Genomic DNA, 26,240 nt, shown 5'->3' on the forward strand with positions numbered 1-26,240 from the left:
GGTTCTCAGAGATGTTCCTTACTGTTGAATCCTTTGTTTTCCAATAAAAACGAAGCTCATGCTTTTCCTTCAGTGGGAACACTAATAGGATCTCTCTTGCTTCTCTTGCCCAATTGTTTACAGGAAACTGGTATGAACATACTACCTGCGAGAGCTCTACCACCTATCTCTTTCTCCCACCCAAAGACAGGCCTTTTTCTGTGTTCAAAGACCCATCTGGGTAAAATTTAAATTCTCACCACAGCATAGAATTTCCTTTTGTTAGGACAGCAAAATCAGCAGGTAGGCACAGTTCACTACAACAGCTAACAAAAGCTCAAGTGTCAGCAGCCACCTAGGAATATGTACATAGCAAGAAATGCACAGTAGCAAAAACTTCCAGACAGAGCAGGACGGTCTGAGCAGCAAAAACAGGCTCTCAGTTGAGACAGGTGTTGAAATAAAGGGGCTCATAGGGGAAAGCAACAACAGAACTGAGTTCTAGCTGGGACTCCAGACCCTAAGAGAAACTGGAATTACAATGGGACACCCTCCACTCTGGCCGCTGGCTTGGCAACAGAGAACACACACACACACACACACACACACACACACACACACACACACACACACACACACACACACACGTCTAATTTCCACAGTCAGTTCTCTAAGGACATCTTTATAACCAAATTTGACAAAGTAAAGCCTCAAGCAAGGCTGGAGCTTACTGGTCAGCTGTTTGTATACTGAACAATTTAATCCCACTATGCATATGACCCCATACTCAGAGTAACTAGTCTGTTATTTGAACCCGTATCAAAAAGGGAGAGAGAGATGTGGGGGGAAGACAAGTTAATTGAGCTCTGTGCCAACTACTGTACGTCCTGAGGCACAAGAAAACAGAAATCCCACTTCTGAACGCAAAATTTATTAGCCAGAATTAGCAGCTCCTAATTCTAGTATAGCTTCTTAAACAACTAAAAAGTATGCCTTATGGATTATTCTACATACTGTACATTATTACAGCAAATTCAGATCAAGTAAAATTTACTGTCATAGACTGTTCTCTTCTTGTATTTGTAAGACAAAAGACAGGTTTTCACCGAGATCTCAATTGTGATTCTTTTATCAAATTCGATTTGACTCTTTCTCTCAGTGTCTAATCCTAGTCTACATTAATTCTGTGTAGAGGACAGAGAAAGCATAGGAAAGAGAAAGCATACATTTAAATAAATTTTCCTGATTTGTACACAGAAGACAAATGTGTCACTTACTGGGGAAAATGAAAGCTTTCCAGACTGAATACCTTGCATAGATTTTTTTTAGCTCATTTTCATTTTATTAGTTTCCAAGCTTACATGCTAACAGGGAATTAAAAGAAAATTATGTACAATATACTTTAAATGCGTGCATATTTATTTACACATGACATATCCACATACTCACCCAGCTGGGGGGATATAATAAATACCTCAAGACTGCTGGTAAGGCTGAAGTGCTTCACAAAAAGCCTAAAAAGTTGGATTAAAATCTTGTCACATAAATAAAGTTTGGCACAATTTCTTGTGTGCCTGAAAAGCGTTTCAAGAGCTGTCTCAAAAAGGAGAGTTTCACAAGATACCCAATATGCACAAGAAAATACGATTTATAACTCATACAGCCCTGAAAAAAAAAAAACACAGCAGTTTAAATTTTTTCCACAAGTATTCGTATTTATAAAGTAAGTATGTGTGTGTCTGTGTACGTACATGTACTTTAACACAATGCAGGCCAAAAAAAAAAGTATTTTGGATTAGCCATTTCTCTCCCCAGTTACAAATTAAAACATGATTGGTAGCCTAGATCTGAAAAAGGAATACCTCTGAATTAAGTTAACATTTTGGACTAGTATTCTCAGTGAAAGAGCTTGTTCATACATTAAACACTGACAAGCCTTCTGGTAATGCTGTTAGAACAAGTTTCAGAAATCAGCATAAATAAAAATATCAGCATAACAGACACAACAAAGTACAGATTTTTGAAACTTGCCTTTCTCTTTTCATCTTAATTTTTCAGCTCTAATATTAGCCCTGGCAAATGAATCAAATCTGTTGTACCTCTGTATTTCTGTCATAGTCAAACAGTCAAAACTACTTATCTGTTGCAGGGGAGACAAAGCCTGAAGACAGTGTAACTGATTGACAAAATACCAAAGTACAATTTTTCTTGGTGGAAAAGTTAAGGTGAAGACATACAGAACCATCTATACAACTTTATCACACTGATGTCCTAGCTTTATGCCAAAGCCAACCGGAAATCAATGAAGAGATCTTCCTAAATCAGATCTCTTCCACACAAAAGAATTATATTTAGACCAGAGGAGGAAGTAATGAACACCCTTCCCAAAGGGGAGGCAGAATTCCACTCTCGTTACCTGCTTTCATCTTATTACCGGTCTCCAGTCAACATTGTCATGCCCCACTTCTAAAAACACATACCCCAGCAGCAACAAAACAGGAAGTTCAAATTTTGTTGTGCTGCTTCTTCAAGCATATGTATTTTGATCTAGGCACATTATGTAGGCATATTTCCAAAGGAGAAAGCTAAAATTCACAAGAATTGTGACGTACTCTGCTGCCAGTGTAAACGTCATCACTCAGGACAATACTTACAGAGCTATTTTGTGATGTGCTTCAGGTATGTCTGCAAAGAAGACAAGGTATATTTTAATGCATAAAGCCGATTTCTACTGCAGAGCAAAGTAACAACGCTGCGTCCACTTGTGCAGGTAGTGAAATCCTTCCACTGCTCTAGAACCTCAGGAGGTGTGTGATGAATACGGTCACTAGAAATCTTGTTGGTTTCACTGTATTTTGCATCTCCAAGACATTTGCATCCTTCCATCTGAAAGCACCTGATCACTCTTATCATTCAACAGAGTATCACTAAGAAATCATCAGAAAGATCCACCCTTCAAACACTTGAGACAAACATTTCCTTAATCTTTGTCAACATGACCTTAGCTTAAACAATTCTTTCTGCTTTCTGCTCTTACCCAAATCCATTTATAGCTAATAAGCAATGCCTCAGCTCTCATTCGTCTAGCCTAAATAAGGCAAGTTCTCCTCTCCAATACAGCAAGGCAACTGGGAAAGAAGCAAGCCTGACATAATTCTTCTGTACCTCTTCCAATCTGTACCTTTCTATAATACACATAATCAGAACTGTGCATGGCACGGTGGGTCTCATAGATGTGCGTCTCGTAAGTGCCTTGCACAATGTCATTAATATTTCTCTTTCTATCGATTCAGATAGATCATAAGATCTCTTTGTCTGTCTCACAATTGCATTATACTGGTGGCTCAGTCTGTTACAACAGAATATAAAAGATCATTTTGAACTACAGACTCCTTCAAAACTTAATTTGTAGCTGAATTGTCCTTGTCCTGAAGTGCAAAACACTACACATTTGTATTTTGTCCCACTACTAATACTCTAGGATTCAAATCAGTTTTTTGGCACTTTGATTTGCATCCGCTTTTGCTTCAGCACAACCTCTCAGACAAGGAACCTCACCAGGAGCCATCTTTCATCCTGATACGACTGCTGCTTTTAACATTGCCTCTTCTAACAAACTCCTGCACAGGTAGTTCTCTACTCACCATGCTATTCTTCTGTACTACTCTCCACTTTCCTTCAACATCACAACCAGTATCTCATATGATTGTATTTTACCAAGGGAAGACCTCCATTTTGGCACATCTTTTATCATCATTTTATTCTGCAATTGCAACCCCAAAATAAATCAGTAAGATCATCAATTGCAACTATGAGGTAAAATAACAACATTTCACTTCTTCCTAGTACTCCTCTTTCTTAACCTGATTTACCATGATGCATTGTTATCTGAGATTTTGTACTTTCAACAAGCAGTCTCCAATGAGAAATGTGAACAAAGAAACATTGTAAAGGTGAAGATGACAGGCTGTAGATATGGTAGACACAGTCGATGGCTCATTGCAGTGTCTCTGTCTTCACATTCCCTTCCTCATCTCATCCCAAAAGAAACAACATAGACCATCAGGGAAATTAAGTTAATTGTTTTTCCTATTAGTGGTTTAACAAACAGCAACTCCTGTTTCTTTCATCTAGAAAAGCATTTCTCATCAAAGAAAGATTGTCATTGTTCAATCTTACATTTCATAAGACCTCCTGCATTTTGTTCTACGAATCTACAAGTCTAAAAATCACACATACTAGTAAGGTAATACTAGTAAGGATGGAAAAAGTAACGTGACAAAGTCTGTTACATATTAGTACACTTGCTATTCTCCAACTTTATGGTACAATGTTGAAAAAGGTAGTTCTACTGACAGTATTTGCTACTCATTCTGAATACTCACATACTAGTTCTTTCATGACTCTTCTAGGGACATTATATAAATCCTTCAACCTGAGCATGTTAAGCTCTTGGAGGTTTTTTTCTATTACTCAGAATGTATTTTATTTCCATGTCCTCATTTGCCAACTCAAATTTGCCACCTCAGATTTTCTGCATGTCCTTTACTTGAAGCCTCCAGTAAACCAGAATCTTGATTTCTATTCTCAAAGTAGCACCAATGTTTATTTCCTTATAAATAGGAAAATAACTAAATAACCTTTTGTTATTTGCTCTGCTGTCACTTTCAAGGTCTAACTTGCAGGATTTAAAAGCAACTCTCATTCGATTCCTGTAATTCTTCAGTCTTTAAACATAATTCTTATGATCAGTTCCCAAAACACTGTTATCACAAAATTGTTTTTTAAACAATTTACTATAAAAATTTCAGCCTTAAAAATACAGTTCAGCTCATTCAACTAACATTCAGATACTGGCACAAAAACTGCTATGATCACAACCTGCTACTTAATCCACTAAAGAATTAATTTCTGCTTTACAACTCTTTGGTCAAGTCTGCCAGTGTTTTCATGCACGACCACATGGGCCATATCATAGTCAGTCCTAACATACACAACAAGAACTTCCAAGATGATCAGTTTCCCAAAAGGAAACAATTCCCAGTAGCACCTCTCTCATTCGCAAGCCTAGCCAAATGAGCCTATAGCAAACTTCAAGCATCAGCCAACAGACTCTCTCACCACCCAAAAGTGATTTAGATCTAGGTTTCACCTAGGTTATCCCTAGACTGCCCTTACTTTACTTGCTTGAGAGTGCCCCCACCTTTAAAAAAAAAAAAAAAAAAAAAAAACACACACACCAGTTCTTCAGATGACTAAATACAGGGCAGCTCTACTTTTTATATTTCCCTCATTCCCAAGAAGTAATTTTATTTCTATATTTCCTTCAAGATCTATATTCCTATCTATATATACTACTTTTTCATCAACCACCCAGTTTCATATCCTGCACAACCTGCAGTTCGAGTTACCCATTTTGCTCTTCAGGCACCCACTAGTTCCTACAAACATACCCACTGCTTCTTCAGATGAAGACCTCTACTCCAACCACACAAAGCAATAATGTCATTAACCAACTACTGTTCTAATATTAGCTATTATTTAAAATTACTGCTGTATTTTTTCACTCCTTCCAATCCATTCTTCTACCCACTGACATTCTTTTTTAACCTCAGTTATTACTCTCTTACTGCAAATAAAGCATGAAAATCATGAACATGAGTTTAACTCCTCAACCTTCTGCCTCATCTCTCATGTTCAAGCATCAGTAATATCAGCCTATTCTAACACAAGTGAAATCCTTTCTTTTTATACTGGTGTAAGTCTCTAGTCCTCTCCTTGATAAGACTTTTTCAGAATGCATAACAAAGCCTAATTAAGATATCTTTAGCCCCTAAACTTCAAGTAGGAACTCAGAGGATGAGACACTGAAGAAGAATTCTAATAATTAAGAATTTTACAATGAGGAGTTTAAATATTAAGTCAAGTAAAGTTGTATTAACACATTTTCAGACTTATTTCATAATAAGAGCAGAATGCTTTTTTTAAATGAAAACATTCAAACAGCACTTACAAAACCTGACTGCCCTGTTACGAAGCAGCCACTCCGAAATCTTCACCCCCGCCCTTTAATACATCACACACACATATTAACAGTTCATGCATGCTCTGTTTCAGATTTCTGTTATTGTGAATTATTTGATTATCAATTTCAATTTAAAACATTGGAGTACTTAAATCAGATTTGCACCAATGCACAGATTTAAATACTTCTATTTGAGGTCCTATTACAGATACTGTACAAAGCACTTGAACATAGCTCAATAAATTCATGAACAGGAACACGAGATAGCTTTTTATAGTGCAGTTTAAATTAATGCACTTTAAAAGAAATTTAGACTAATTCAACACATTATTCAATTTAAAAAAATGAAAGTGATACTAATTTAAAATAAAATGATACTTGATCATTACATTTACTCCCCTTTTTGGGAGAGGGGAGAGGAGGGGATGGAACCCATACCATGCAAGACAAAGTATGGAGAAGTTCTCAGTTAACTCGAGAGTCTACTTAACTTCAGTGAGTTTCCCTCTGCATAGCAACTTACAAGTGAAAATTTTAAGACAGCAGCAAGACTGTAAAAATCATAAAATTTAAATGAAATAGCCTCTGGCTCACAACCTCAGCTTTCAATTTTACAGCATCACCAAATATATTTTCCAGAAGCTTTATCTCTAGTTCATTCCTAAACTCTAACACTCCCTTTTCCACCAAAATAATCCCTCTATGCAAGCACACTCTACCTCTGCCCAAAAACACTTAATATGGGGCTATAAAAGCAGATTCTTAAATTAACAAGCTCATAGTTTAAGATAACTTGCAACAGGAAAAAAAAAAAGCTGTAATTATTTCATTTATCATATGATTCACTTCTTGTTTAGTCTAGGGACACAAGGTAAAGCCTTACTGACAAAGAAAATTTACCAGAACATACTTGAAAGGTTCTGAAAATGTTAGCAGTGATACAGTGAATAGAAAATGACTGTTCCAAATTTATCTGCAGATTGACATTGCTGAGGTTTTTAATGCTGGAAAACACTAGATAGCACCTTCTGTACTTTAAGGAAGAGGTGGCAAAACACGTTACATGCTTAAGTGACCTGTACTACTGCCAAAAAAGCGTCCCGTTTACTCGGGGCTAGGGACACACACACACTTCCCTATTCTAAGCTTTTCTTTTATTTTAACATGCAAGTTGTCTATTTATTACCCTCAATAGTTACCTTGTTTTAGTCCTTTGAAGAGTATGCTCAAAAACCCTGGAAAAGGAATAGAAAGATCACCTTCACTCTCCAGGTTGTGAAGGGAATTGAAAGACTGCATGGAGTAAGTCACACTGCATTTAGTCATGTGTTTCATCTCCCAGACTACTACTCCACACTATGCGATCAGGATTTATTCAGGATCACAAATGCTTAATTGAAGGTGGAAAATTAATTTCAATTTAAGAATATCAAGGCACAACAGTAGCAGAAAATATATTTCTTTTGGTCTTGGAGCAGCTTGCATTAAGAACTGCATGTTTTCTAAGAAAATTAGCACTTTGAGTCTTATCCAATCACCTTCACTTTCAAGTAATTTTGCAACTTACTGCTGTAAACATTGAATGACAAAGTTTTTCATTTTAGAAGATGGACACAGATACAAAAACTGCAAAGCATAAAGGGATCTGGAAATGGATGTCTTCAAAATTATAGTTTGCACTGATGCATACTGACAAGTCTGAAATTTTCTACTCTATTTCCTTAGAATACCAGTTTTGGTTTCAAGTTTTGCCAAAGAACTTCTGGACTTTCAATCATGTATTCCATCACACTAATTAAAGGAAAAACAGTCAAATTTTAGCAAAGGCTTCCAGTTAATAACTTGTTACCAAAGAAGTTGCAAGTTTTCCAGTTACACAGAGAGTTTTATTCATCTTCCCAAGCAACTCTTACTTCGCAAAGTGAGATACTTAGATGACAGAAGTGTGAGGACATAGCTGACATTTGAGAGCAGTGGATGGACTCAGTAAATGACAGGGAAATAAAGTATAGGTCATGCCCAGAAATATATCGGCTTCATATATAAACAGAAAGTTTGCTTCCAGTAACTATTGATGGCTTCATTTCCAATGTCCAAAGAAAGTGCTTAAATGAAGTATGAAGTACAGCTTACTACCAGAACTAAAAATTAAGTTAGAAATGCATTATATACCCAGATGTAATCTGCTGCTATTGTACCAAGCCTGTATCATGAATATGGTATCATGAAAGCAGTCTAATACTCCTCTAGTTGAAAAGCAGTTATACCACTTCAGTTTATTCCTCTTCCTCTATAGCAACAACTATTGCAGCTCATACTTCGAGTCATTCACAACACTACGCATTCTGCCAAATGGAAAGATAGCTGGACTTTTCTTCCTGAAGAGTTCATACCACAGCAAATCTTGATCAAAGAATACAGTACCTATTAAAGTCCATGTATAATGAAAAATAGCAGAATAGGATAGAGCAGGATGCTTCTCCATCCCCAGCCTTGGAATTCCACTGCAACAGATAAATAATTCCATGTTTTGGCCTTTCTACAAGGCTTTATGAAGTCAAGATCTTGGCCTGGAAAAGTATAATTGCTTTGCCCGCCATCTTCAGCGCAACAATTAAGAGGACTGGCTCATCACACTAAATGAGTTCTCAGAGCAGTCGGTCTCATCCACAGTAGTTTCTGCTTTATACTCCCCATTAAATTCCTCTTTACCAGAATAGTACTGGGCCTAGGAGATATATAAAAACAGAGCAATGTATCCTTCTGTGGATAAATTTGTTCTTTGGAAAGAATTAGCTCTTAAGATTGTGGAATAATTTAACTTGAAGTTACTCTCAAGTCTGCAAGTGAAATTAAAAGGGCAATGATGTCTTTTTTCTTAATGCTAACACACCCAGTATTTTCTGGGTGTTATAAGGTCAAAAACATTCACAACATTCATAGCTATTGGCAACAGAGAAAGTATGTACTATTTCAGCAGAGGGATCATACAGCACATGCAATATAATAATAAACAAAGAGATGGAGTAGTCATTAGCTATGCAAACTCAGCATTGAACTTAAATGGCCATATTGTTCCTCATCATTCTGAAGGGTTTAAAACAAAACCTAGCCTAAGTGATAATGCATTTTGAGAAAATGCAAATTCCACTTCATAAAAAGAACACCAACCTGTTTGGCTGTTTTTCAGTTAATCTTCTTTCACCATATTTCTTCCATTTCCCACTATATTGTTCCTGGAGACAGGTCCAATGACACACCAACAAAGGCACAACACAGGAGACTATCCTAACCCTGATGCCTGTTCATAGCCAGGTAACCACTCAGTGGTTTACTGGTCCACGTAGTAGTATTAGCCTGTACATACAGATCCATTAGAAGGATCAGATTTTGGTGTTGAAACTCCTTTTGCAATACCCACTTTGCAAACCACCTACAATAAGAGTAACACAGTATGCTGCTTGGGAAAGTACTTTTCTTATTTCTGTTAATGTACTATCCTTTCTATAAATCAAGTTCCCTAGATGGCACTGAGTATTTCTCTACAGAAATTTGCCATGGTAGCAATGACACTTGATTCTGTAAAGAGTAATTCACATTCAGTGACTGAAGCTGTTGAAACATGAAAGAAACTTTCTCAACTGCAGTAATGCTGGCAAAGCTCATGGTTTTCTAAACACAGCATCAGGATTTAAACACCACATAACTTTTCAGCATAAGCTTTCAGACCTAGACGAGCCAACTTCCACACAGAAGGAATCAACGCTTGCTTTTTAATACCGGAGAGACTGGTGTAAAAAGAGCTCCTGCCAGCAGTAGTTCAAAAAAGAAGCCAAGTCTCTGTATTTAAAACTTAATTTCTCAAATTAATTACTACCCCCCTGTCCAGAACAATGGACATCAAGTGCTATGAAAGGAAAAGATACAATCAAGCATGCATCATCTCAGCTTGACATAGGATTAAACTATAGCTGAAAGGGTGGTGAATATAATAGTGTAGTGCTCTTTTTTTATATATAGCTTGTAATTACTTTAACTTCACAATGTAGTTATACAAATTTTAGATGTGCTCAAAACTGTGAGACCTGTGTTTATTAACTGAATTGTTAGCATATTGAACAGCATTAAGCAGAGTACACTAAGACATGCCTATGTGTATCCTGTAATCTCCTGGACTTGTGTGCCTGTTACACAGTCTTTTTTGCTCCAACAGTACCTGTAAATCCATGCTCTGGCTCCATACAACTCCTCTTGACCTACTTTATACACGTGCATTGGTTCAGGATGAAAATTCATGATCCTAGAAGTGCCAAAACTTCTCTAGGAAACAGTTTTCAATGGTGAAGGCACTTAGGAGGAGAGCATACTCAGTTTTTCAGAAGTAGGAGATAACAGCACAAGCAGGGAAGGAAAAAAAGAGACCTCCTCTCTCATTTAATTTCCTCAAGTATTACCAAGTATCATCATGAAAGTCTGTGCCATAGCCATCAAGTTTTTGAGCATTCAAGATAGGAAGCATTATGTAATCTACTGTGGAGCCTCCTCTACATAGCTAAATGCAGGAGATCCTAGACAGCAAGTAGCTTAGATGATCCTGCACTATACCGGCGAATGCCAAGTCCCCAGATGTCACTGTAATCACCACTCCAGCCAGCTGATACAGAAATTTCTCCTGATACTTTGAGACAATTAACAATAGGAGGAATGGTGAAAGAGGGACAAGGGTAAAAGATTATATGCAGTGTAACAAGAAACATATTCAGATTACCCTCATACCAGACCCCTTCCCCAAAACAAACATTTACTCTTTAACAGTGAACAAGAGAAGTGCACAGTACATCACTAAGTTGTTAGTACAGCACAGCTGCAAGAATACTGTAAATTTGAAGCACAGAATCTTCATTGCAACTGCATCTGAGGCAGTCTTGCTTCACACACAGTTTTTTAATTAAATCTACAGTGATTACAGCAAAGCGAATGCAACATATAGTGCCCTTTAATCTTTGAGGAAGGGAAACAGACACCATAAAAAAAAAAAGAGCAAACATAAAACCACTACAATAAGAACATGCCAAGACAAACTTACAGGCTCAACACTTCTGATACCTAATACAAAGATGCCTCTAATAAAAGAGCTAACTGATTTTAATACTTTGAAAGTTTTTGTTGGATTTTATTTTTGTGTGTGTGTGGGGGGGGAGAATGGGTGGAACACAGAGATATTTTAATGAGCTTAATCACCAGTGAGATACAGAAATTCAAGATCATTTTAGTGTCAGATTAACTTCGGGGGGTTTTTTGCAGTCATCTGTTTTGTACATTTCTAGGTGATATCAGCCATCATCTCATACACACACACAGAGATAAGTAGTTACAAAATCTAGCTAAAACATGAAGCCTACCATAGACCAAAAAGCTGCTCATCTCTCTAACACAGAAAGAACAAGAGTAAAATTGTGTTTTAGCTCCAGAAGTCCCAAACACCTATTTAATAGTGAATTATGTGGAAATCTATTGAATAAAGGGCAAAAAACAGTGGGAATGTAGGTAGCACATCATGCTGAAGTCAGAAAAATTAGATACATAAAAGAAGCGTCTCGGAAGGAAAAAGAATATACAATACAGGTTATAGCATGATCCAGTTGATGGCCCACCAGCCACATCTGGCTGTCATTTTTGCACACAGTCTAGCACTTAGTGCTTTCACTGTGCTGAAAGGGGTAGTGCTTCAAAAGGGACTGCCACCAGGTCCACCGATCTTCATGTATACAGCCTGGCACTTCTGCCTGAAAGCTGTCATTATGCTGACCACTCCTTCCCTGACAGGAACGGGAGGGAGGTTCCCAAAGCTGAGCAGGTTCCACTTGCCATTCACTGCAATCCAGTTTCAGCCTAGTGCCTTAAAAGAAATTCTTTAGACAATACTACAGAGAAGGGGCTCATATAGGAAGCTTGCTTTTTTACTAACATGTTACTGAAGTGATTTAAGTATATGTTCAGTTGCAAACAGCTGAGTAGACCCACTGACTTCAAAATTAAGGCACCTACTAAAGTTATTTTGGGGAACTAGGCCAGAGAAAAAAAAGCAAGGAGGAAAGTGAACTACTTGAATGAAAGACTCATGCTGAGGTTTATATTCAGATGCCCTCAAAAGAGGCTGACAAGACATATTTGTATATATTTCTTTAAGCACAAAGTGTGAAATATTGTATAGTATAACTCTTGATTAACCCACTTGGTTCACAAAGAATATTCTTACTCATATATACTTAATCTTTCCAACTATCTTTCCATCCACTGCTTATTTCTGTTCACCCAAGACTATGCTCATCCTGTTTCATGTGTCCCCAAATGCTTCCAAAACTGCATTAAAATGATGAGTAGTTTGATTAAAATAAATAAATAAATCAGTGCTTCTTAGAAGTGTTAGATATCTTCTTAAAAGGTTTCAAATTTATCTTAAAAGATGTCTGATATCTAGAGTCCTGATGACTCTACTTCTTCTGCCTCTCCATCTGGTTAACTCAGTCGGAAGCTGCCAATGAACTCTAAAAACTACGCAACAAAAGCTTTAGCAGGATTGTCATTTTGTTCACAACTAACCAAGTATAATAATTCTAGATAATATTAGCTGAGATTTATGATGCATTCAACATCTTCAAATGCACAAGTGTATTTTTGGATATCACTTGAAGAGGCAGCATTCAAGGTACTGCTGGCAAGAAATTTTACTCCTCTCAGTTTCCCTATTTCTGTACAAGAATTACATGCCTGCTGCACTTTACCAGTTTTCTTCCAAAGGATCTATTTCTTCAGCAAGAGAATAGGTACCTCCAGTTGTTAATTCCAATGATCAAGGCATCAGAAGATCAAACTACAGCTGTTTCTGAGAATGAAAGTTAGACATACCTTTGTCACTTCACTCGGCAAGAAGCTATTGGTACTTAGGGGAAGACTTGCCCTCCCAATGCAACTTGGGGTAAGAAAAGTTGATACGTTTCTTCTGAGCTCAGCTGTTGCAGTGTTTTTAAATTAAAGACTCTTTGTTTTACCCACCACAACTGAGACATCTTATGCCAAGAGGAAAGAACACCTCAAAAAGCCCACACCAAGTTCTTGGTAGTGGAACCACTCTTGATATAAATTGGGAGGCATATAAAAGTAAGACTGAGAACTTCTACATTCCACTTATCCCAAACTAGCGGTTTGTCAGTGACTGCTGTTCAAAGGCAGCAAGAGAGTAGCCTTGAAAAAATATTTTTTTCAAACATTTTTGCAAAACTATATTTGGACACTGCTTCTTTATCGCCTCTTCAACTAACTGATGAAAGGATCAAACACAAGAACCTTGGACTTTTGCCAAGAAATGTAAAAAGATGAAATACTTTAAAGCAAACAGAAAAGAGAGCTCTGTATCTCTGATTTACTGATTTATGTCTTTGTCATCTCATTTCCAACAGGTAGCAGAAACTATTTCTGTAGCACCATGCCTCTCTGCATGGCAGTCTTGGGTTCCAAGACACATCAGGCTGACTTCACTGATTAAAGTATTTCCTGTTCACCAATAACACAAGATGATCTAGAAATCCTGACTCCATTCTTCTCACTTGCATTGGAGGACTGAACTAAGAGAAAACCAAGAATATTCTTCCTGGTGTCTTAAAGGTCGATAGGTCTTACTGTAAACTTGGAAGTGTCAAATGACACAATATAACAGACTGCCAACTACTTGCAGAAGGATTGAAGTGAGAGAAAGATGTGACAGCTGCTACAGTTTGTCCCCAGTTCGAAAGCTAGTAGTAGTATAATGTAAAGGGGGACTTCAGAGGGAGTGTTTTTTAATCACAGCAATCTAAAACTGATCACTATTACCTTACTATCTAAGCATTTCCACAGGTTGAAGATCCGTTTGCAAGCACAACAGATAACATACTGTCAGTCTAACTTGAAAGAGTATTTCTATTGCTAAATTAGCAATCTTTCATTCAGCTTCAGATAACCACCTGTTAGCAGTGCAATGACATATAAGTTTACAGGACTCTATGACCTACCAAGCCAAAATCAAAACTTTTAAGATGTTTTTCTTCTAACCCCATCACATTGTACCTTTTTGTGTTTATGAAAACCCCACCTTGAGACCAGGAGAGCCTCTAAAACCACACCAAGACGGTAGACAAGGCTAGGTCCACCTCACCCTGGATGCCTGTGTGGAAGATGGTATCAGAAGAAACAGATCAGATAGCAGCAGATGGATTTCTGGAGGGCAGCTAAATATGCAAACATAGGTACTCAGGGCTTGGAGGCTAAACATCTATTTCTGCTGTTCCATCTGGACGCACCATTAGGCAGAACTCAAAAGCCAACTAAAGAACAATCTGTGTAGCATCCTGGTCAGTGTGACACGCTTCCTAACCTACATACATGGGTAATCATTAATCTGCTGCAAACTCACCTTTAGCTCTGTTACCAAAACAAGAACTAGTACTGGCTCAGTCCTTAGAATAGGCTACAAAGATATGCATATCACATCTCAGTTATCAAGAGCCCCAAAGAATATCCATGTAAATTATTTAAAGAAGATAAAGAGTAATCCAGTCCAAGGATAACAGTTTCTCATGTTTAATCAAACAGATCTTCAGTGCACTGTAGCAATCCATATATGAATACTAGTCCAAGAAGAAGCTGAGACTAGTTTTGAAGTGGAAGTACCTTGAATAGTAGAAGCATACAGTATGAACTACACCTGCATCTAGCTCAAGAAATCTCTTAGTTAAAAAATAGTCAGAAGCTAGGAAATTACTTGGGGAAAATATCATATGTTTACCTCATTTTTACACTTTCCTGGACAGCTTCTGGATGTTGGGGTTTTGGTTTATAAACAAGCTTTGTTGTGTGTGCGTGCACGCACATGCATGTGTGTATGTTTATACACACAGTTAACATACATAAAATACTTCATATATACTTTATAAAAAATTGTCTCTATATACATATATATTTCTGTGTGTGTGTGCATATGCATACACATTGGCATACTATAACTTTTAAAGAGCTTTTAATGGATTATCTGCTCCAACCCATTACTGTTAACAAACCTGTCTGGCTCAAATGGGTGACATCCCAACACTGAACAAAGTCAAATCAAACAGGAGAAAGATCCTAATGGCAGGTGTTTCTTCAGGACAATACCAGAGAGTAGGAATCTTGTTCCCGCAGGTGGCCATACCCAGTCTGCTTGGTTGTGCCTGATATTTTAGATCATCTTCTTGCATTTATACTGGCTCCCCAATGACTTGTAGAAAAGTAGGGGGAGGAGAATGGATAGCCAATCTGTTGTCTTTGTTGGCCATAAAGTGATTTTTGTTTCTGGAGACTTTAACAATATCAATCATTTTGCTTTCTTGGTTTTCAATCCCCTCTGCAAAACAGTGATATCTATTTAGAATCTGCTAATGCGCAGGGGCAGGGCAATTACATAAGATGTTATTTTAGTTTTGATCAACACATTAAGTTCTGTATTCTGACACTATTGCAGAGCAGCACAGTAAAATTCTCCATAAGATTGCTGTTAATGATGTGTAAGCACTTACAGACCACAATATGCTTTTTCTTTATCCCTTTATAGAAGCTGAATTTAAACCTAGCCAGACACTAGATTTCATAGCCCAAGCTCCTTCTTATCAAGGGAGGTAGATATCCAGAATAAATGAGCTGTGGCTTCTCTTCTGTCTTCTTGAGACTGTACTTAGAAATAATGTTAATAGGAGCTGCTGCTAGATTCTGAATGGTTTCAGAACTTGCACTGAATGCTAGAAACAGGTTATGGAGCTAGATAGACCTTTGGTCTGACCAATTCTTACCAGTTGAAATTGTACCCAATTAAAGAGTACTCAGATAATTTCAACCTTGTAATGGTCTCAAGTGTTATGCAGCCAGACTGTAGGACTTAACTGACAACACAAGTATAACAAGTTTTATCCATTAACTTTGCATTTAACAAGCAAATCTTGCATTAGCATACAATGGTCCTGTACTTTGATACCAGATGCAAACTGAAGAATTAAATGAATACCTCTACCTATCTTCAGGCTAGTCTTCTATTCAACACAAAGAGGAAGTCAAGGCTTTAGGGCTCAACGCACCAAAGATTTCCTTCTGCCTAGCTCAGAACAGCACTGTATTCTCAGACAGTGAGATTGATGCAGAAAGTCATCTTTGCAGATTTTTCTGATCTGATGCTTCAGTGAATAGCTACTTCTCTGAGTAAGTAAAATCCAATCAAAATAGGCCATTTATATCAAAACATCTGGGCTTTAGAATTTGTGTCTCACAGTGGTTCACAATCATCTATTCAGAAAATTACCCTTCCTGTCAAAGGTCCTCAAAAAAAATGGGAAAAACATTTTCTTGACTGTAGTATTTCCCAAGACAAACTACTGCTCCATTCATTTAGTACTGACCAGCCTTCTGTCCCAAGACTTTGTAATAGAAGTAGGAAGTATCAACCTGCTTTGTTCATGCAGCTTATTGCCAAACTACTTGAAAGATTTACAAGCCACAACAAACCCAGATCTGTTGAAATAGGGGATTTAACAAAGTATTGCTCTAGTTAGACTTACTTAAATGTCACAACTGAAAGATTTAGTGTGCTTACTCTCTGCTTATTAAGTAAATATTCCCATGCACCATAAATTAAGAAACTACTTCTGAGACTAAGGGAATACAACATAAGCTCTAGTAGAGCAGACATCTACCCAAAGAAAGTAAAGTTACAGGTAAAAAGAAAACCTAATGTAGTCTTTAAAAGGCAAGTACTCTGAGCTATCCCAGTCTAATAAAAAGGAAGAGTAGTAAGCTTTAAAAGTGATCTGAATTTTCAAGTAATTACAGGAAAATAAAACTCAATGTGTTAAATCACCCTGGAGAAAAAAGCAGTAATCTAATTCAAACTAGTCTATAGCTGTCCAGAGAGATTACCTTCTAGAAGTGCAGTAATTATATTTGTAAAGTAAAATCATTTGTGCCTAGAGTCGGGAGGCCCAAAGGATTTTTTTTTTTTTAATTTGAAATGTGTAGAAGTTTCACAATGACATGAATACTGAGAAGAGTTTTGTGTAGTACAAGAGTACACATTCTGAGTAACAGTCTTTTTCAGTGGTTCATGTAACTGCTAAGACTGTAGAACACCAGATGTCAAACATGAATGGACACATAGTTCCACTTTCCCATGTATTGCCCATACCTTTGAAGCTACGTAGCAGAGCGGTTTGGAACTTCTTGCAAAAGCACTTCTTCCCAGATTTGTAACTAAACTAATCCCTGTTCCTCTAAAGAAAAACCTCTTACCGATTTCACTGAAAGTTTGTCTATACAGATTTTTGGCAGTACTTTACAAATGAGAATACTTTTTTAAAAAATAAAAAGCTTATATAGGCTACTAAGTTATAGCCCATAGCATTTTGTCTCAGCAACATCTCCAGTTAACAGCAAGGCCAAACACCACCATTCTGACAGTCCCACTGTCATAAAAGCTGTGACACATTCCCAAAATAGTTCTGGTGGCTTTTCAAGAAATACAACGTATGCTCAAACAAGGCCTAACCTTATGTCATGTCAACAGAAGAGAACTTTACAAGGAGCCAGAAGCTCAAGTTTTGAATAGTTAAAAAAGAAACATAGGGAAATAATATTGAAAATTTGGAATCAGTTAGAAGCATTCACTGCTCTTGGAAATTTTGAGTGACTTGTGACAAACTATCTTGAGATCTTCCATTCTACTAGCATAAGGACTAAGAGTGACATAGCACACAAAGGATAAAGTCAGCCTGCAAAACCTTTATCAGAAAGCAGTAATGAATTATGGGAATGTAACATTTTTAAAACATCTTTTGGAAATCAGGGATCTTTGTTATACTATGCATTTCTTTCCCTAAACTCACCAGGAATACTATTGCTTAGAGGTCAGAGATGTGACATTATTCAAAATATTAAAACGTTTTAGTGGACTCCCTAAAAGCCTCTGACCTTTTAAAATAAGGCAAAAAAATAACTGAAATACTTTGAACACTAAATAACATCATTTTAAATGATTGACTCTTTCGAGACTATTCAATCTCAAGCTAGCTTTGACCATAGATGTATTCAGCTGTACTTCATTCATTTAGGTTGATCTTTTACATACATATTAAAAAGTTCTGTGCAAAAGTCATTACATTGTTGATGGAAGTTCAAGAAATTTAGAATTAAAACACTGACAGTCACTAGACTGATTTCCTTCAAGGAGTATTTGCATTCACTGTTGCAGGAGTTTGAGAAATCTAAGCTTACAAAGGCAGTATTATTACTTATACTTTTTGAGCCCTAAAGTAATTTAACACCATCACCACTGGAGATCCACCATACTACTAAGGATTTTTTTCACACAATTACCTAAAGATTACACATTTATAGCTTCCTTCTGTTTGTGCCTTTTTTTTTTCCAGTCTGTAAATACATTTCACAACAGACCATCAAATTCATATAAGCCTCCATCAGCATAACTCAGGTGTTTCTATACAAGCCAATATTAATGATTTTTATCCCTGCAAGAGAAGCCAAACTCACACTGAGAACAAAGTTTCAGCATGGATATGGCCATGCTTTCACTAGCTAATCGCAAGCAATAAAAAAATTCCAACATCACCCCCCCCCCCCAAAAAAAAAGAAGTAATTTTGCTAATAAGTTTGCAGATAACTCAGGTAGCAACTACACTGGTCACAAGTCCCATTTTGTCACATGAAAGTTATCAACAGTTAAGCATAAACCCACTCTGAAGGAGAGGAAATCATTGGGTTTTCTAGCCAAACACATGCAATTTTCAGAAGTTTTCTTTTCCTAACAGTCACAAAGTATGAACAACACAATGTTCTTCATTCCTCTAACTGTAAAGCAGCAGCTTAGTTTCCTTCTTGCACCACACATCATCATCACTCCAAAGGAAAAAGATTTCCTTGCTGGGCTGCTTCTCCTAATCTAGCTGCTAATTAGTCAGCCTTTTCCTTTTCCATTTCGCATTGATTAGTACCAATCCAGTACTTCCTTCTCAAGACCCCAGTTCAGCAGTTTTACTGTTGCATTTTACCATTGCTGAACAATAGCTTCCTGAACTGTAACATCATGGAATCTAACCTAAGACTGAGAACTATATGGTAAGCTTGGTAAGAACTTTGTTCTGCAACTGTTTAGTCAAGCTATGCTGTTTACAGAGCTATTTGCCAAGATTTGCCAATTAAATGCATAAGCTTCAGTTACCTAATAACTTCCTAATAAATATACCTAATAAATTCCCTTCAACAGTAAACTTGTTTGCTTCCAGCAGACAGCAAAAAAAGTTTCAGCGAATTGACTTTCCTAAGCTAAAGGCTACTGAATGGAGAATAATTTTTTTATCTAGTTACTAGATTAAGATTTCTGAATGTATCAAGTTTTATCTACAGTGGTTTTTTTATGTATTTAGTTACTTACCCGTTAAGTAGCATTGACTTTGGCTTATCACTGTACACAGCTAAACAAGCAGACACTTGTACAAAAATAGTTGGGTACTAAGTCGCTTCATTAACGACAGCAGTGACTTCAGCAAAGACTACTCCATCTTAGATTTTATACTGTAACCACTAGAGGGAGTAGTCTAGCTAAATTTCTATTGAGAAACAAGAGGGTTCTGTTTTAAGCTTTCATACTGACACTCAGAACCTTAGAATTAAAAAGAAAAAATGCCTTTCTACACCTTTTAACAACACTCAAAGCCTCCCCCCCTTCTCTCCTATGCAAACATCCAGTTTCTCTCCTACTCTTACAGTTGAGATTTCTAATAATACCTTGATCCTTAAGATCTACATCTTCCCCCCCACCCAGGGGGTGTCGGGGGGGGGGGGGGCACCCTACCTAATTAGGTGTAAAAATTAAGAGAAAATACAACGGCCAATCCATCAATGTTCTCCTACCCATTTCCTAAAGTTTGTTCTGGTGCATTTCCTGCCTGTCCTTGAGGCTGCACAGATATTTCTCTCTTCTACCAATGGCAACATGAAACGGACATGATACCTGCATGCAGCAGGGGAAGGATGAGGGTTCTAAACCATCAGTCAGCAATTCAAGTACAGTCATTAGCTCTACGTGACCAGCTAATGTTTGCTGTTCGAAACCCAGTAACACTGGCTATCAGTTCATCTTGCTTCCCATAGAATAGTGATTCAAATGCAATGTGCCCATTTTAGCAGTCTTGAGCCAAGATACCTACAGGATTATCATAGTACTAATATCAGAAAAATAAATTGGACAATTTCTCTCACACAACAGGTCCACGGCAAAGTTAAATTTTATCTATGCAACAATTGGACCACCTTGGAGAAAGTTATGAAACAATGAAACAAACATCACAGAACCAGCCCAAATATCACCAGCTTTTCACTTCATGAATAACTTTGGTTGTTGCTCTAAATATCACACACAGCACACCAGACAGAGTAAGAGTTTATCCTCGGGGTAGGATCACATATGACAAATGCCAATTACATTAAGTAACATGCTTCTGAATGTTGCTTAAATACTACATAGAATCCATATAGAAGAGCTGCACTGATCAGAACTGACCGAATCAAGTGCTGTTTGTCCCATTCTGCCATTGCTTACAAAATCCAGCATAAGCGGCAAAACTACAGGAGTAGATCTGGGAAGAGCAACTGAGTATCTGCATGACTTGCATTCAGATGACTGTCCTGCAGTCATACATTCTACAAACATTGTTTCACTTAACAACTTCCCCCTGCCCAAGTGTCCTTCACCAATGAACACATAAACTGAACTTTCACTTCTTAATTACACCTCCTCTGTCTACAGGTCTATTACCTGAAAAATAAGCTTTAAGAAGCCGTATGACTATTGTAACCTAATATCATTCAAGTAAATTCCGTCCAGCAACACTGTACTTTGCTACAACGCAATAGTTAACACAGTCAGAATTGCTTAGAAAGGCAAAAGAAACTTTTCAATCATTTCATCCACTAGACTGCAGCTTGTCTTCTCAGTTTCACAACTTCTGCTATATAAGCAGTTTCATTTTGCCAAAGAGACTTCTGTAAACTTCAACAGTGAATCAGAATAGGCATAGGGAGGAATTTTAATAAGAAGGTATGTAAAAGCTTACTTACCAACTGACACACTGACTTGTTAAAAAATAAATAAATAAAGCAATGTCACACAAAGAGTTGTTAAGACATTTTACATACGGAACATACAAAAACCTCTCATATGATCATTACTTGCATATTCCAGAAATTTACATTGGTAACAACACGGAATGGCTAGTGTATTTTTCTTTCATTCCCTTGCGGAATTTACTTCAGTGCTCCCCCACACCATGTCATTAGCCCTAAGAAAAAGCTTTACCCTATTCTATTTATTTCCCTCCACCCTGTGTCTAGGTATTTAAAGTGGTATCACTTTAACTTTTCATTAAAGCACGTTTGACTAGTGAGATAAAGCTTTAATTGGGATGCTAAAAACAAAGTATTTGAGTAGTCACTCTCACAACAGAATTAATACTTGAATGCCAACACTATCTCAAAGAGGTTTAAATGGACAGAACTTTAAAAGTCAAACTACTTTTCTTACCTCTCAATGGGCATTATTGTAACAGTATTTTGACAAAACATTTGGAATCAAAAAGTAAAAGCTTAAGCTTGCTTGCAATCAACAGCTGTGTCTCCACCTACTGGAGAAGAGAATTTAACTGAAAAACTAGTTTGATCCTTTGAGACTCAGATAAGTAAAAGTCATAAGAGCAATATATCAAGGCAAAATGGGGGGAAAAAAAGGAGGGAGGGAGGATTACTTTCATTTTTTCCCCAAAGAGTTTATGGAAGTCGCTGGCATTTCCCACAACCAGCATAGATTTCATTCTGTGCCTATTCTCAAATGGTTGCTTGTCAGAATGTGAAACCAGTCAATACTTTCAAAATAACATATCCAAGTAATTTCTCGAATAACATCTCTTGCCAATAAATCTGAACAGTCATCTAATTTCAGTATCTTACTAGTTTCCACCATGCTTTCATGAGACCTGGATACTCACATTAGAAAGGGTTCTTTAAAAAAATGACTTGCTTTAAACCTACAGAATAGTTGCTAGTCTGAATCATTCTCAATATATAAAAACTTTTTTAAACCAAAAAGACCTTGATAATAAATAAGCATAAAGTAAAAGTGTAGAACCTCCCATTTTCAAATTTGCATTTTTATTATTTAATAAGGTTTGTGAAATAACTCACCATCATTTTAAAGATGCTAATTAACATAGAATAAGAATGTAAGTATTTTGATAAGGCAAAACACCTCTCCCCACCTCTTTTTTTGGTCTCTATTATTCTTGCAGGATATTTGATCATTTTTAGACACCACCCATAACCAAATAATTCAAGCTTGTTTTATTCTGAAAAAAGCTGTATTTCAAACCACAGGACAGCACATTAGTACCACAATGCTTTGTTTATCCCATTGTAAAAGACAACAGTTTTGCTGTAATGTAACCTGAGATCTACTGCAACTGGTTACTAGTAATGAGCAGGGAATCATATAAATCCTGAACTTAAAAGTAATCTTAACTCCTCCTCACCAAACTGAGCCTAAACCATTATTCTGACATTTTGTTGAGCTCAGATAAGAAAGATTTTAGTCACAACTGCTCTGAACTAGCCCAAAAGACCTACTGGTCCAGCTATTTGGCACTGCCTTCTCCTAGCTAGCATGCACTTAACTAAAATCTTACATTGATGTCATCTACTACTTACCTTGTGATAATAAACAGTCACATTAACACCCTCATGTCAATGAAAACAAAGCATTATGATCCTCTAAGAGTATCTGTCACCTGCACATCTGCATTTTAGCCTGCCTTTCTCAAACATCAGCCTGAACTAAACGCACTTTTTTCCCCCGTACCCTTTATGAACTTCTGTTGTGGCAGACACTATAACCACTTTCCTCTAACGGACTCATTCTTTACCCTGCAATCATATTTTACTTCACATTTCCACACAAATAATTCCAATATTGTCTGCCCTGTCTACCTGTTCCAGTTGTCCTCAGCACTGGGTTCATAGAACATATACTCTTTGCAGCACGCTGTTACAGCAAGTATTAAGGTGGGTTTCTCCCCTCACCTCAATTTGTTTATCGGCTCTCCTTCCCTTGTAACAAACATCTCATTCAAGGTCAGCTAAGAAAAAAAAAAAAGCAGCAAAAAGCAAGCTTGAGATGTAGGCAGCATTGAGAACCCTTTTGTCCATGGTATGGTATTCCTTCTGAAGCGAATATTCTTCCTGATCTAGTAGCATGATTGCTACCTCAGCACTCCAAACCAGGACAAGTCACTTTCTCCCCATTTTTACTTTAATCACAGAACACAAGAGGGCATATCACTTAAACTTGCCTGACTTCTTATTTTTTGCAGTTTTAGGACAGTGCAGCTGTCCATATCTAAATGGAGACTCTGGGACGTCTCAGGTACTACCATAAACATTATCACAAACCCAACTGCATACCTGTCTCTTAAGTAAAAACACCTCCCCCCACTTTCTATAGCATAAGAAAAGATTCACTGATTTATAGACCAGTGTCCTGCATAGTACATTAAAGGGCACTCACAAGAGAAATATAAGGAGAAAAAAGAGCCTGGGACAGTCACACAAAGTCAGAACTTTAAATCACTTACGACTACAGCAGAAAGCATGCATTTAAAACAGGACACCAAACTGTGTTAAAACTGCATTAAAAGTGTAAGTAATTTTTACAAATAAACATATTTAGAAAAAAAGTATGATTCAGGGATTGAATAACTGTAGTAACAGACTCATACCAAAGGCTCTTTGGTCTGCCATTATGGTACTGTGAAGTTTTCTCCAGATCATTAACCTTTATTTATATATGCAGTTTGTAGAATACTCAACACTAGGATCTAATAACAAGTTGGAGCTCAATCCTGACTAAAGAAGTTGCATTTTTGAGGACAATGCTCAGATCACATCCTTAACAGCTCAGAATAAAACCTGCCAAATTATTTAGTAGGAGTCTTGGTTTTCCTGCTTTTACTGTGGTTAAACATTAGTTAAAAATGCCAAAAAGCAGCAAGTCGTATTGTCTAGATTTCTGCTCCTTTCTGCTCCCTGAGGTTTGCATGTACAGTAACTCAGGAGAAAAAATTCTGACTAAAAATTTTATGATTTTGATCAGAAGCATCCAAAAAAATTACTCTCAAGAGATTCATCCTCTCTATAGTTTCCTTAAGACACTTTTGTATTAGTTAAGCATGTTTTCACTACTTTCTTCATTATTTTTGTTTTACTTAAAACACCATATGTGACTAAGCCATGATTTAAGTTAATAGCTTCCATTATTTATTAAAAAAAAAAAAAGACAACAAGAAGTAGTTCAAGAATGGTACAGTTGCACATATGTTGCAACAGCTTTTCAATCATTTTGGAGATTTTTGGTATGCACAGTTAGTCCATTAATATAGCACCAGAAGAGACACGGCTCCAGAAAGCTCCTACGGTATATTTGTCAATAACTTCCATATTAAATAATTCTTGACAAGATAGGCTGAAACAGCAGTGATCAGCAGGATCTGAAGCAAATGTAAGTACACAGAATTCAAAGAAGCTGAATATACACACATTCACTCATATGCTGAAGGTTCCATTAAAAAAAAAAAAAAAGAGAGAGTAGTAGTGTCTCATCTAGAAAAGACAAGGAAATCGAAAGCTAACAAAGATACCAGCTTTATGATGACACCATGCTTCAGTACTGCAGATTTTTCAGAGAAATATGGATCCCAGGTAATCTATATACTGCAATACCTAGACTCAGAGAACAAAATAAGGAGAGCGGGATCATCAGTTCCAAAACATTTCAAGGAAAGAGGAAACTAAAGATTTGTCTGAAGAGTCCTCTAAAAAAAAAATCACATAAAATTAGCTCAAATCTAGCCTCCAATTATCAGCATGTTATTTAAATGAGAATTTTCTCTACGGCATTCTCAAGAAGAATTTTGTGACAGATGTTGCATGGTCCAGTCACATGGCAAACTGTTAAAAGCCAACCACCACAGCAGAAATAAAAGGAAACATTATGATGCTACTGTCAACTCAACCAGTTTAACAGACACTATCTGTTCGGAAGCAGCATGCTAAGATTTGTTCAAAGCCTCCTCTAGTCTGACGTCTATTTATAGCTGCCTAGCCTCCCTACAATTTCTCACAGCCCCTCCTCCTCCCAAAGCCAAGTCAGGAGAAGTTTAATGGATGTAATCCTGGGCCCTGTGCCGCAAGCTGGTCAGAAGCTCTGCAGCTCTCTTCCAGCACTCCCATGTGCAATAAGGCTGGGAACAGGAGGAAGAGAATGGTCTAACCCACACAGGAGCCAAATACATGGGATAAACCTTATCTCTACTCTTTAGGAACAAACTCATTTTTCCTCTGCCAGCATGCTGATAGTGTTGAACCACATAAGCATCAGAGCCTAAGCAAGAGATACCTGCCTCCTTCTTCCTCACTAGGGAGAAAGAGCCTAAGCCAACTGTCTTGAAAGCCAGGACAGAAGCTATCCAAGTCAGCTCTGACCCCTGGACAGCAGCAATGTCATCCATCTACCTTCCCACTTATATTTTGGTGTTATTACTGTACATTTGTCAACTAGAAACCAGGAGCTTGTTGGGTTTTTTTCAGTGCAATTTCTGGTTAGGAGTTGATATCCACCACCCAGCCACGCATGTGTGTTAGAGGGTTTCAGACATATTCAGACAGGTTCTCTTACACCAGCATCTCCACCAAGAGCTTAAACACCCTGGAAAGGGGCATACATCTTCCCACAGCACCACAGGCTGACCTCTGCCACAAGCCCACCACCTCCCTTGGTGCCTCTCCTACCACCCTGCACCCACTGGCTTGTAGTACTAGCACTGAGCCTAAGGAGGTGACAGCACTGTTGCTAACTCCTGCCCACCCGATTACAACCACATTTTCTCCCCTTTCGGGGACTCTCCCCAGTCAGAGGCAGACGGAAGGGGAGGGATGACTTCCTCGGGAGGAAAATAAGGAGGGAAAGGCCAGGGCAGAGATCAAGAGAAGAGGAATCATCCCAAAGGGGGAGCGGATAATCCCCGAGCGGCAAGGCTGCGGCGGGGCACGGCCGGCAGGGAGG

General features: G+C 37.6%; 1 protein-coding gene across 2 annotated transcripts in view; it reads right to left on the reverse strand.

The window, feature by feature from the left end:
* The window catches only part of PALS2 (protein associated with LIN7 2, MAGUK p55 family member), a 61,740-nt gene that overhangs the window by 34,682 nt on the left and 818 nt on the right, over nucleotides 1-26,240 (reverse strand). The gene's annotated exons all lie outside the window — the stretch shown is intronic.

Source organism: Dromaius novaehollandiae, chromosome 2 (assembly GCF_036370855.1).
Source record: "Dromaius novaehollandiae isolate bDroNov1 chromosome 2, bDroNov1.hap1, whole genome shotgun sequence".
Taxonomy (NCBI): domain Eukaryota; kingdom Metazoa; phylum Chordata; class Aves; order Casuariiformes; family Dromaiidae; genus Dromaius; species Dromaius novaehollandiae.